We start from the raw sequence: 13,868 nt of genomic DNA, 5'->3' as shown, positions 1-13,868 counted from the left end.
CTTGGCGATTTTAACAAGCCCGCTAACGAACTTCGCACATTAATTGCACGGAAGGTAGTAGCATAAATACACCAGTGACCAGCGGACGGTTGATTGGCCCCATTAAGCGAATTTTTCTTTAAGCTATATATAGGCTATAGATCAAAGGACGCATTAAACAATTTATACATATTGTCTATCGATTTTATGTTGAAATAAAGTATATTTCTTTGGTCCAGTAAAAACTGGCTATAAAAAGTTTTAACATAACGCGTTTCCAAAAAAGCGCTTGCGAATTGGAACGAAATGAAATTGGAACATATTAAAACAATTTGATATGCATGTATACTGTATACGGATTTTCATTATTTTCAATACTTTTGAATCAAATAACTTTCCCAGATATCATTATTACGTACGTCAGTTGTTGGGTTTCTGAAAAGGTTCAAAAAAGTATTTTCAGATATTTAAATGTTCGTTAAATAAAAATATTATTTTACATTTGCTTCATACTTCAATCAAGGTTTACAGTTTCAAGTGTACAATATAAAATGAAATATGAATGGAAAATGGTAAAGCTATTAAAATGGCAAACGAATAACCGTCGGTTCTGGTGAAAGATTGCTTTAATTTTCATGATTATGTGGGAATTTAATTTTTGGTAATGATTATGTGGAAATGAAAATGTATAAATTGAAGAATATTTCCTCAAAAAGATTCAATTATACTATTATACCGAATATTTCTGAATCAGTGTTACACAAACCACCAATTCAGAGATACAGTAAAATAAAGAGAGGGTAATTCTTTGTGAAAAAAATAAATCTAAAATGTAAAATTACATTTTTTTATGTATGAAACTTTATTTTTGACAAAAGTAAATTCGAAAATTAGAAGGTTAATTAAATTAATATTTTTGCAATTAATGCAATTAGTGTTTATTATCGCATTTTTAAATATATATTTTGATAGTTATTACTAGTGATATTATCGAGACAAATTTAATGACGTTTAAAAAAAAATGCAATGATATTATTCATCTGCCAATTTTCGAAGACAATTTTTTTCAAAAATGAAGCTTTACGCGACGAAATCTTATTCCACTTATTCTTTTATTAAAATTGTTTACTTTCCAGTTGTATACCATCAATTCGGAGACTGTATACGAGCGCAACTATTATTATAGATTCAGTAATCATTTATTGGTTCAATTTACCCTGACGAAAAGTATCGTTCGTGTTTCCGCGTCATGCGCATAATATGTTACCTTCATTCTTTGTGATTCACGTTTGACGTGAGTCAACGATCGCGTCGCGTCGATAGTGAGAGAACTAAATGGTTCACACTATTATCGCGCGCAACGAGGGAGCATCCTTCAAGCCCGTAGCGCAAAATAGCAATTGCAACGAGGTCGAAGCGAACCTTGTATAAGAGCAATCAAATTACTAGTTTCCAAAGTGCAAGAACGCCGGGTGACATCTGGCTCGAAATGCCGCGCCCGTTATGACCTCAGCCTTGGCCCTCCAGCTTCGTATTTTGATTCGGCGGTCGATGCTTTTCATTTGCGCGACGTCGAAATAAGCAATGGGTATTCCTTCGAACGACAAAGTAATCTCTATCGGTTGCTTCGAACATCGATATTCTCATCGATTTGCTGTTTCGAAACGCCGCTCGTTAATCACCGACGCTTGTGACTCCGTCAATTTAGTTAATGGATCGGAATTGTTGCTTGAAGAAGTTCTCAAAGAGAAAAAGCTCACATACGTAATTTATAAATTTTTTGTATTTTTTATGACTATCGCAAAAGCGATGGGAATTATATTTTGGATATTTTCTATTTTAATTATATATAATTACTGGCATATTAAAAATTGCTTAGTAATTTAAATTCAAATTTTAATTTAATTTTATTTAAATCAATGTTATTAAATTTTAATTTTAATCTTACTTATCCATTTTATTATAAATATTGAATTCTTTAAAGATTGATTTAAAAATGTCAGAGGCATTCGATACCAGATTCTGAATTGTTATATTAAAGAAGATTAAATTTCTTTATTAATTTTTTTATATAAATATTAGACATTATCGACCATCGCCAATTTTCAATTAAAGGCGAAATTTTAATTATCTATCTAAAAACGCGCATTTAGATGTGTACTGACAGTGAATTTCTCAATTTTCACGTCACAGAAGTAAACAATATTGCCTCGTATCTCAAGGTAGACTTAACTTGCTGGAATTGCATTTTCCACAATGTGTAACATGTTACAGTGTAGTCACATAATCCCATGAATCGACGTGAGTAAACAGGCGAGGTGCCATAGTTCGCAAAAATATTGAATATTGATTCTAATTTGTAAAGCAAATTAGCAGAAATAACACAGAGACCGCTGCACATGTGGACTTTTCGAAAGGTTAGTTTTTATAGCAACCTCATTGATTGATCGTTTACATATCTCCCGATGGCAAATTAACGTTTTTACGCAAGGCTGTTGTTGACACTGAAATCTACGCCGTAGATTTCTGCAAGTTGTCTCATCTCGTAAGAGATTCAGTTACAAAAAATTTAACGAAGATGATAAAAATCAAATTTTTTTATTATTTTTCAATATTATTAGTACAATATTATTTTTGACATAATTTTATTATGACTTTAAAAAAATTATTATTTCTTCGACAATCTTATCGAAAGCTTGATTGCTATCATCTTTATTACTGGAATGAAGAGAGTGCTAGCTTCATCAGATTTTTAAGTCTCATGCTTTTTTCTTATTGGCAAAAGATCGCGTGTCCTCAGATATGAAAGCCACAATCTTTGTATCCATAATGTCACGCGAACGTCCTTCTTCGGCAGTTCTCATCATACATATAGACTGTCTCATTTATAGTCTGCCCTTCTCGGCAGAGATCACCATGTAAGCCAGGGTTATACGAAAATTTGACGACCTAGTGCATTATGTAGAAGTCCGTCACGTGGGCCTACCTTGTGGCAGACCCGGCGAACGCTGCGTAATACGATAAGAGAAATACAGCGAGATTGCCGGTTGCGAAAGTGCCGGGCCGACGTTGATAGCGGACCTGGTGTCGCCGTCGCGAATAATTGCTTTCGGGCTTATCGCGCGGTGACGGTTGCTGTACGATGTAAAGACGGCTTTCGCATTCGGCGTGTGTCCGGCTGTGCGGTTTATTGATGTTCAACCTTTTCGATGTTTTCTCTGTACAAAAAATTACCGCGTTACCCAACTTGTCGGTGGGATGTAGGATTTAATCGGAACAAAAGAAAGGTCTATAAATTATTCGTTCCTTTCGGATGTTTTTCTTTCTTAAGACGCCTGAGCCCTCCACTTTGTATTATCTATGTAAGCTAAAGTGGGATTAAGTGAGGGAATACAAATGATATAGAATAAAATCGCCTAGCTTTAAAAGAAATATGAGATGGCTATTACGCAAATGGAAGGCTATCAAAGACATCGAGAAACCATTTTGATTAGTTAATCAATATTCAGAATATCGATTAATTGTGATGAGACTAAGCTGTGCAAAATAAGTATCGTAATTTATACAGTCACTTACCTCAAAAAACATTAATTTGTAAAAAAAATATTAATCTAATATGTATTTATATAAGAAAAAGAGATTAATATTCTTATCTGATTAAAAGAAGCTATAAATTTTTGAAATTGAAAAAATTTCAGTAGGCTATAAAATGTCGCAGGAAGAAAACTCACCGGTGCTCGAAGGTTTAAATCCAGCCGGTTCGCTAAGTAGCTAGGGATCACGGGCATATGTTGTTGCCCGGCGACTTTTTCCCGTATTTCCTGGTAAGTAGGTTCTTCGGCTGCGTCGAGTGTAATCTAGATCGGCATCAGAGCGATGTGATTTCTGCCCGCGTGTAGATCCGGTAGCTTAAACCCCCTGGTGCGCAAACGGTGTTGCGAGCCCACGGCACTTGGCAAATCATTATTAAGAAAAAGAAGAAAAGATCGCGGTGGAAAGCCAGAAAACCTACGAGTGAAAAGTTCGCTAAAACCGACGATATTTTCGTTAAGTCGCTGGCCAATGAATTTTCTGTTTAAAGCCGACGGGCCGCCTGATTACGAGTTACGGTGATGAAAGGTCTGCTTTATAAGAATTACAGATGTATGACAATTTATAGGAATGTGTGTTTTTTGAAGTGTCAAGATAATAATATTTTTCATTATTTTTACATCGCAATTCTTTTCTATTTTCTATTTTCTATACGATCGTGAGATACGTTGTATATTTGTTTAAATGTGTTACTTTCCTATTCATTACAATCTAAAAGCCGATTATGTACTTACTCGTTACAGTTCAATTCATTTTGAAGCTTGATTAAACAATAAAGTATATTGATGCTAGAGTTTGCCGGTTTATTACATTTACAATGTAGGCGAGAATAATCGCATTTATTATTATAATTATATTAAAATGAGATAACGTAGAAGTTATGCACCATGTATACAATATTTATACAATAATAATTAGGTTATAGCGGTACCGATACATTTATTATATGATATTACATATTGTGCAGTGCAGCAAACTCTATATATAAATAGTTTGCTCTACGCTTACATTTGGAATAGCTTGTTAATTAATTTCGCGATCAATACACTCCAGATGGAATGAGGATTCCGATCTTGCAACAGGAGGAATATAATCTCGAATTCTTGAAGTGTCACAGATTTTTCCTTAGATGTTATCTGCCATCGTTCAATCAGTATTTTCCAATTTTCAATAAATATTTCAAAAGATATTTTAGTAATTCACATTTTAAACTACCTCACAGCTGAGCAGCTATTTATACTTATTTTATATTTACTGCTGTTGTTTCTTCTTTTTTTCCTTCCTGCTGTGATAAACAGGATAGGATTAGTATCCGCTTCGATATTAAAATCCTCTTCTAGATATATTATTTTAAATATTTGAGATACCTTGTCAAGATATACTTAAATTCTCGATATTTAAATCCGCTGCCTTTCGCCGGCATTTAGTGACTTCGTCGATCTTCGATATCCAATAGCTTGATAATTTTGAAATTTTTATTTTGTTCTAAACTTCCGTACTTTTAGTTGAAAAGGTTATTGCTAAAAACTTTTGATAAAAACTTAGTTGTGGATTTATTCTATAATACATTATAAAATAGACATGGCTTGTAATAAGAAAATGGTTACGTAACTGAACGTGAGATCGGACTGGCGGTATACATATATTCGACCGAATTCAGCGCGCAGGTGATTTCATTCAACAGACGTGGACCGAGAATAGGATCAAACGAGATACTAATGCACACGAAGGATTTTCCGTTAGTTCGCACGACTCAAAGGGAACCCTCGTTTACTTCGGGCTCTGCATTCGGGTACCGTACTCCTTTATCGAGCAACGGAAACATTTCGATTGAACGATATGTACGCTCTGAAATTACGTGAGCACAAAGTAGAGGCGAGAGGGATATTTTTCGTCGTGATGCTTAAGCTCGCTTTCATTAAAATCTCACCGCCACCGGTTGGTCGCTTCCGCGGAACTGTGTACATTTATTCTCGAGATGCGATAGAGCGGTGCTTGACCCAATTTTGATTCTTTTTATTTGAACGGTTCGTCAATTATGAATACCATTTTCTCCAGGTGACCCCCCCCTTCTCCCTCTGTTTTTTCCCTCGCGCTTTCGCGTATCGCGCTGAAAGAGGAACTTCAGTCTGCTCTTCAGTTAACGCCCTGTCATCGTTATTTATTGTACGGACTGTCGTTGGACACAAAAGCGGCTTATAAATACACACAGATCAATTAAAAGAGAACCGATTTTATACGGCCGTGCGTTCGATTGAGCTGTACATTCCCTTGTTTCAGCTTGTTACTCCGTAAATTGGACGTCACATTGTTTGCAGATATTAGCTCTTGTTATCATTATAAAATTACCTGCGACGGAAAATCAGCGATAACGTGATCACGTTCTCGAATATATCGATTCGGCGTTGAGTGGGGAGGGAGGGAAGACTGATTAAAAATAATCTACTCCCATAAGTTTGCTCGATATCATCTGCTGACCGTTTTCTTATTGAACTCTTTTCGGAAAATGACGGCAATAAATTTTTAAGCGGACATCGTCTCCCTTAGGATTTAGCGACTTTCTATCATATAGATGATTCATTATTTTTTACATTCGATTTTTATTGTAGGAAACTAATGTCCAGCTTAAAAAGCGGCAAATATAACTCTTGGTTATAAGATGAACATGTTTATCATACTTTTTTATCTAATAATGAAAAAAAAAGAACTAATTTAACTACATAGAGAACTAATTATTTGTATTTAAAAGGAAAGGAATATTTATTTATCGACAAATTTATTATTTGCTGCCAAAGAAATTGCACAGAAATATATAAAGATAATCTCTTTTCATGTAGGTACATATTAGATTTACAAAATAAAAAATATTTATTTGAGAGGTCAAAAGAAGAAAATTTATTAAAATTATTTAAAAAATTATAAGAAAATTGACTTTATATATTTTTGCAATTAATTTTTTAGTTAATACAAATAAATTTGAAATAAAGAGCTATTCCTTGAGTGTGACATGTTTCAATCAGTATCTGGTCATTACTTATGCCGTCTGCGTTTTAGTGAGTTATATTATATATATATATATATATATATATATATATCGCCGCTCCAAAAAGTTTAATCCCCCCTGAAGAGTTTCTTCTCGACAAAAGCAATCAAGTTAATCGCAATAATCTCAAGTATTTTCCGGCGCATTGAACATGTATCTGTTTCAGAATAGGATTGGTTCCGCCGGTTTTTCCTTCACCACGAGGCGGAAGGGACAGTTTACGGCGGGACTTATCGCTCCGCCGGATTTGCGATGACGTATGCGCCTCGCCGTGTAACGATCGTCGTGAATCCCGCGGAGCAGCAGGACTCGGGAAACGGGATTCGTTTGATCAGCGATATCGAATTTCTCGCAGTATTATCCATTACAATCGTCCCGATACATACATATGCAATGCATACATCTCGGGAATTCGGGAAATGGTGGACAATGCGCAGGACAATCCCTGTCTCGCCCCCGGCACAGGGCTTTTATTACTTAACTGCTCATCCGCTTTAAATGACACCAGCTGCGCGCCATAATACGCGCGCGATTTTCGGCGGATGGTTTCCGGCCCGATGTAATTAATCCACTCGACACCAGCGGCAATGAGAACTGCGCCATTATATGATGTGTTTACAGCTGGCTACGTCCTACCATAATACACGATGCACTGCACATATATCGGGATCGTTGAATAACTTCGTGCTTCGCATTAGTACGTATCAGATAATTATTAGTGGCCACAGGAAGCGCCGGGCTTTCATTCCGCGGATTGAGGAGAACGAGCTTTTATCTCTCCATCCGCGTATCTTCGGAAGTAATGAATATGCAGAATTAGCTCATCGGAAATGCGCGCATTGCGTCGATATCTCGCCGAATTGTATTCGAGAGAGAAATGACTCGGCTATAGCATTATAGATCCATCGATCAGTACCCGATGCGCCCGAGGCAGTCAACTTTTTAATGACACGTCAATCTCCGCGCGCGGGATAAGGAGGATAAATGTTGTCGACTTGAGCGACAGACAATCTTAATAGAGCGGTGCTCCCCGAACGGGTGTCTTCCGAGCGTGCCGCTTAAGATCTCGTAAAAGCAAGAACAGGCGCATTTCCGAAATGACTAAATTCAACTGACAGCTTGCAACGTTAACGGTCTAGCACGTAGTAAAAGGATCAGGGAGAGTCGCAACAAGGAAGAAAAAAAAAGAAAGAACTTGAAAGCGTAAACTGTGCGGCAACGCCTTTCTCGATGGTGAAAAATATTGTTTTCGTTTCGCTGACTTTAAAAGCGACGCGACTGTCGCAGGTGGACGGATGCGATGTAATTATAAGAATGCTATTATAACCCAGATCGACAGGGAAAAATAATGACGCTAATTTCTCTCTCCGCGATTTATTAAGACGTTTTATTTTAAGAAGGAAGTTAGTTCCACGGGCAATTAAGAAAACTCCACGGTTGATGACCTCGGCGCGGGGTAATTGCAATAATTTCGCTGAAACGGCAGGTCCGAAAATTCAAATTGAAAGTTCCGGGAACTTTTAATTCCAACATGCCCGCATGTTCTTCTCAGCCAGAAAGAAACTGCGATTCGCCGTTCGTTGTGTAAAAATCATGCAATAATTTCTTTCGCGTATATTTTTGCCAATAAATGTTTGCTCACAAAATTGAATTAAAATGGAAACTGCGAGAGGGTTTACTTGGGAGAAGGCAAGGCATGTTATATTTCTTGAAACGCCAGCATTTGTTAAATCGCCATGTTAATCCTACTCTAAGGCGAAAGGATTTGCATACAATAGTGCCGAGATTGTTCCGAATAATGAAATATGTAACTCTTTTTCACTATCTGGCATGCAGTTAGTCTTTCGTTATTGCGTATTTCTTTTAAATGAGTTGTATCCCACACGGAGCAAAACATCCATTAGATATATATCTATTAATATATGTATATTAATAAATAACATGTTTATACATGTATACATATATTTAAATATATAATCTGTATTAATAAATATAATATGTGCAATTAAATAAAAATATAAATGAAAAAAATAATTTTTGAAAAATATTTATTTAAAATAAAATAATGTATATCTGTTTTTCTTTTTAAATTATATATAATAAAAGACATATAAAAATAACAATAAAAAGAGCAAATAGTAAAAAGTCACTCGTTACATCTCCTCTTAGAAATGTTGATAAATAAAATGGATAATCATGCACGGGAGATTTGATTTTATCGCACTTTCAGCGCGGTGAATTAAATAATGCAAAACGTGCCGACGGAACCGTGATGTATAAATCCAGTAACGCGTATTTGCGTTTTGGAGAGAATTTATCGTAAATCCCAAATGTAATGCCTGCTATTAAACGGAATTCATTTTCTCAAAATTGACACTCGAAATTGTAATTGTACAATTTCTCTCTGTTCGTATCGGAAAATTACGACTCTCTGCTAATCTACGTATTTACAAATGCATCGTAGGTCGATAATTTGGCTGGTAAAACGAATTATCTCGCGATTATTATATTACATTGCGACCATCGTGGCGATCGGCAAACGCCAAGTTTTATTGCAGTAATAAATTTTATCGCGTAAAAAAATGTTCCCAATCGCGTAATATCGATAAAAAAATTAGAAACCGGAACTCTGTCGATAACTATTTCTAGTAGAGTAAACGAATCAAGAGACATGACTTCCTTTCGATGTTGCAAGATGGCGGCATATGCTTATGTTGCATTTCCGAATGCGGGTTTGCATGACCGCATAAGCTTACATATATAGCAGAGAGATCAATCAGTCGTATTTATAAAATACAGAACGGTACGGCATTTTTTATTTCAGACTTGTGATTGGTTGATTTTTCCATGCATGTGTGTTTTGCAGAGCTAAATACATTCTAGGTCTGCGTTTTTTTTTCAACCGAATTCGACATAATTAAGTTTTACGTAAGAAATGTAAGACGTTAAATAGAAAGGAACTTTGTTGAAAAAATATTTTAGTAATATTTAAAATTATTAATTATTATGTTTAATTAGTCCATTTTATATTTTATCTGATTAATGAAATAAATTTTTAGATGTATATATTAAATATATATTAATTTGGAAAAGGTTAGATCTTCATCGTTTTTTCATTAATGCCAAATAAAGAATTTAATGTTGAAAAACTTTTGGATTCGTGGCCTTTAGGCGTTTAATTACAGCAAGTGGATTGTTTATTATGTTTGCGGCGCATATTGAACTTGTGAAAATTGTTTGCACTACTTCACGTTGTATTAAATTCGAAATATTGTTTTCAATGGGAGTTTTAAAAAAATGTAAAAAAACGGAAATGTTGGACAGAACGACCGCGTTGTTCGATTCAATTCGTACTAATTGCATTTTTTAAATCGGCCGTTAAGAAGCTTTTAATTAATGTCATTTGAGTACTAATAAGCGTCATTCAAATCCTCGAAATAAAAAGATTTCTCACGTCGCGTAATAAAGCATTAAAAGAGCCCAAAAAGAAAGTCATGTATTCGACAGATTATACTTATCTATCTTTCCGGGAAAAAATTCGCAAATTGATCTTTCTTTTATAACTTCATGATGAAATATTAAAAGAACTCAAAAAGAAAATTATATACTCGATACATTATACTTATCTTTCCAGGAAATAGTTTGCAAACCGATTTTTCTTTTGTAATGACCCCGTTCGCCATTCCTCTCCATAAAAGATAGATTACCAACCCATCAGGGAATCTATTTTGAAATTATTATCGAATGTATGTGCAGGGGTATCCTGTATACGTAATTCACTTTCACGAAATTACCGACACACATTGAATTATTGATGGTATCGTAATTTCACCGAACGGAGTAACGTACATTTACACTATTGTTTTCAGCGAAATCAGTGCACCATCAATCACCTGATATACGTCACATATATGTAGGGATGTTCCAGCTTTGATTGATTGTCCATTTATTATATCATCGATATTAGTTAAAGAGTCCATCACGTGATGGCGCGGGTGTTTGATTTGACCAAGCGACGTTAGTATCCTACTTCTCTTTCTTGAATTACGCAATTGCGGCCTGTAATTTTCAACCGTAATTTTCGTGTCGTGTTTTCGCGAGTGAAATTGTGCCTGGGTAGTCATTGCGAATTTAATCCGGGTGCTTAAACGGTCTGACTTTCTCGTTTCGCGAAAAGTCTCAATTACACTCGTTTGCATCTCGTTTCTTTTTTTTTGCATTAACTTATTATGCTATCTATTACTTTATTCGACGATTGAAATCGAGCATGAGATCAGTTTAATCGAGTCAGATGTTCATTGCGTCGTAAAAATTTATCAGTTTTATCGCGTTGCGAGTTTTCCATGGTTACTGAAATACGATGCTGTGCGATCGATTTACCGATGTCAGCTGTACGATTTAAAGTGAGATGGCATTATTTACGTTTATTATTGGATTTATAACATTGCAAATGTGCGACAAATGTAATACAATTATATGCTTGCGCAATACGTTTTATTCTGTTGAAATTAATTGTACGATAATGGTTTTAATTGTGACTTTCTACATGACATATGAGTGGCTTGAATATTTTCGAATTATACGCTGGAAAATGATAAATTTTAAACGATTACATGCTATTTATTAGCATAAATTGTCACAAATAATTCAAAGTTTCTGTTGGTCTATATACATATTAATTAGTAGATAATTAACACAGTTTTTTGAAGTATAAATAATTATAACAGTAATTTATTTTGATGCACAGCTAATAACAATTAGGTATTATAATTAACAATTAATCGTAGGCTTATTAGGCTTATAGATAAAAAGATTTGTAGATGAAAAGATTTATTGTCGCTTTTGAAATAATTAAGAAATAACGGTAGAATAATACAGAATATCGCAAGTCATGAAATATCATCTTACATACATGAGAATCTAATATACCTATTTAATTATATTTTGGCGATGTAATGCGCGATATCGTTGGTTCAATTGGAATGAGGGATCAGCATGAAGTTAAACGGAATTGCAGGAAATAAAACGAACTTTTTATAGGCCATCTCTCTCGTTCGGATAGATCGTGTACAATTGTATGCATTACATGCTGCTCACCGTAGTCACCGTGTACAATGGTGAAGTGGCACCGAAGTTTTAGTCACGATTTTTAGTCACGCTATTCTCGCGTAACATGTTCGACGGTAGTTTATTACGTCACTCGTCGCTCGTATCGCTACCGATGTTAGCGTTGAACATTTAAACGGTGAAACATACGACTGAAAATTTAAACTTACCTTAAAGTATCGCCGTACGTCACACACAAGACTTCACGTTTCACGGGTTACATTTGCATCCAAAATTGTTGAGAATTTATTACTGACCCTGGAGCCATAACTCTGAAAAACCATCACTGCAGTCGCATGTAATCAAAATAAATATCGAAAGTATTGAGATTAATCGTGCAGGGATTTAATTTAGATTTTATGTTCCTTGGAGAATCAGATTTTTTAATCTCACGTATTTGAGAAGAATTGGAAAGCTTCTATTAAAGTTGAGCAATCAATAATAAACTTTGCTTCTTTGCGAATTCCAAGAGGATGTAAATGGATGATAATTTTATTATTAAAGATTATTATTATAATGATATTTTGCTTAATTTAAACCGAAAGAGAGAGAGAGATTTTACAATTATAAAATGATATCTACATCATATTTATGTAAAATTACATTTATAATTATAAGATTGAAGCTTATAGTCAAGATGTTCAGATTTGAATATTCATAGATTGAAGAAAAGTATGACGACTGACAAAGAAAAATTGAATTAAAACTTTCAGATCGCTCGAAGAGGCGAGAGAAACGCTTGCAAATGCCAAAGGTCTAATCCCATCGCATCGCATTGTGTACGCGTTTCAACGTTTTCGCATTTTTTCACGTTTCGAAAATTGCGAATTTTCTCCCCTCCTCTCTCTCTCTCTCTTTCGGATTCACGTATTCCAGTTTGTTCCCAAAATTTGTAAAGGGAGAAAAAGAGGACCGTCCGCGTGCAAACTTGAAACCGCTAATCCCATTTACACCGGAATGCGTTTCCGAGAGAGATCTCGGCGTTTCGAATTCTGACGGGCTCCACTCCCGTTCCGTTTGCAAAATCCACTCTGTCCCCACGTGCAGAATCCGCTCTGACGCGGCCCTCGTTAGCATATGGATGCACATACGCATACGTAAAGGTGGCAATCGCGTAATTGGCTTTTCGTAGGCGCGCGGGCGAGCGGCTCGGGGAACGAGAGCGAGAGAATGCCAGGGGAGGGGGGAGGGGAGAGGGACGAGGTCCTCTGGGTTTTGCGGCATGGGGTTACGGGGTAACGCACGGGGGGGCAACAGCTGGTCTCGGTGGTGGCCACCGAATGCGGACGAGCGTTTCCGGAGAGCGCCGAACCCGCCGCGCCGTCGCTCGTGTTGTTCGCGATTCACGATTCACCTTCGAGCATTCGGCGGACGGCGAGCGGAGTGCGCGGCGGAAGCGGACGAGGACAGAAGCACGTCAGGGGTTGAATTGCGCGAGGGTGCGGAAAGACGGAAGGGAAATTGGGTGAGAGCGAAACGGGAGGTAGGATAGCGTACGCGATACGATCGAGCGACGCGCGGCGGTAGCAGCGACGAGAGTAGAGTAGAGCAGGGTGGCGGGAAAGGGGGAGGGCGTTTTGCGCGTTTGTTTCTTTAAGGCGGGCGCCGGCAGCAGCGGCGGCGGCGGGAGCGCGAACCCGCTGCGTTTAACCCCGCGGCATTTTCTCACCGTGTCGCACCCATCCTGGGTAGTGGGTAGTAGGGGATGCGCTATCGGTGCGCGCGATAAGTGCCTCGGCGGCGGCGTCTGCGTCCACGTTCGCGTTCAGAATACACTCGTGTTCCTCTTTCGTTCGGTGGCGGCGGCCGGAGATACAGATCGCTGCCGTGACGTTCTTCCGCCCCATCGTCGACGGCGCGCGCACATACGTGTGCACATAAGTATACACGTCGCGCAGGTTTGAATCCGCGTGCGTGCGAGTGTGCGTGCCTATCCGTGTGTGCGTGCGCGAGCGTGCTCTCACGATCGTGTTGTGGGCTACTTATCACATCCGATTGTGGCACGCAGAACGATTGATACACACGCCCGGCGCAGCACACGCGACACTCGCTCGCCTCCACCTGCCTCCACCCGGCGAACGCCCTACCGGAAGTGGAGCGCGGGGTTAATTACGTCGTTGAACCCGCGCGCCGCCGTCGCGGCTTCCGT

At 37.4% G+C, this 13,868-nt stretch overlaps 1 protein-coding gene across 6 annotated transcripts in view; it reads left to right on the top strand.

Annotated features, from left to right (window-relative positions):
- Window positions 1-13,868, top strand: part of Syt7 (Synaptotagmin 7) — a 167,328-nt gene that overhangs the window by 36,713 nt on the left and 116,747 nt on the right. Inside the window, exon 1 of one of the 6 annotated variants that reach the window (XM_071705764.1) lies at window positions 13,408-13,600. The exons of 3 other annotated variants lie outside the window; for them this stretch is intronic. The gene's annotated coding sequence lies outside the window, so the exon portion shown is untranslated. Of the gene's footprint in view, window positions 1-13,407; window positions 13,618-13,868 lie in introns of those variants that run through there. 2 more of the 6 variants (XM_071705763.1, XM_071705765.1) reach the window with 2 other exon arrangements.

Source organism: Temnothorax nylanderi, unplaced genomic scaffold (assembly GCF_030848795.1).
Source record: "Temnothorax nylanderi isolate EJ_2023f unplaced genomic scaffold, tnyl_v1.0 TNYL_tig0047_pilon, whole genome shotgun sequence".
In the NCBI taxonomy this organism is placed as follows: Eukaryota; Metazoa; Arthropoda; class Insecta; order Hymenoptera; family Formicidae; genus Temnothorax; species Temnothorax nylanderi.
This window is presented reverse-complemented; position numbering and strand designations above follow the sequence as displayed.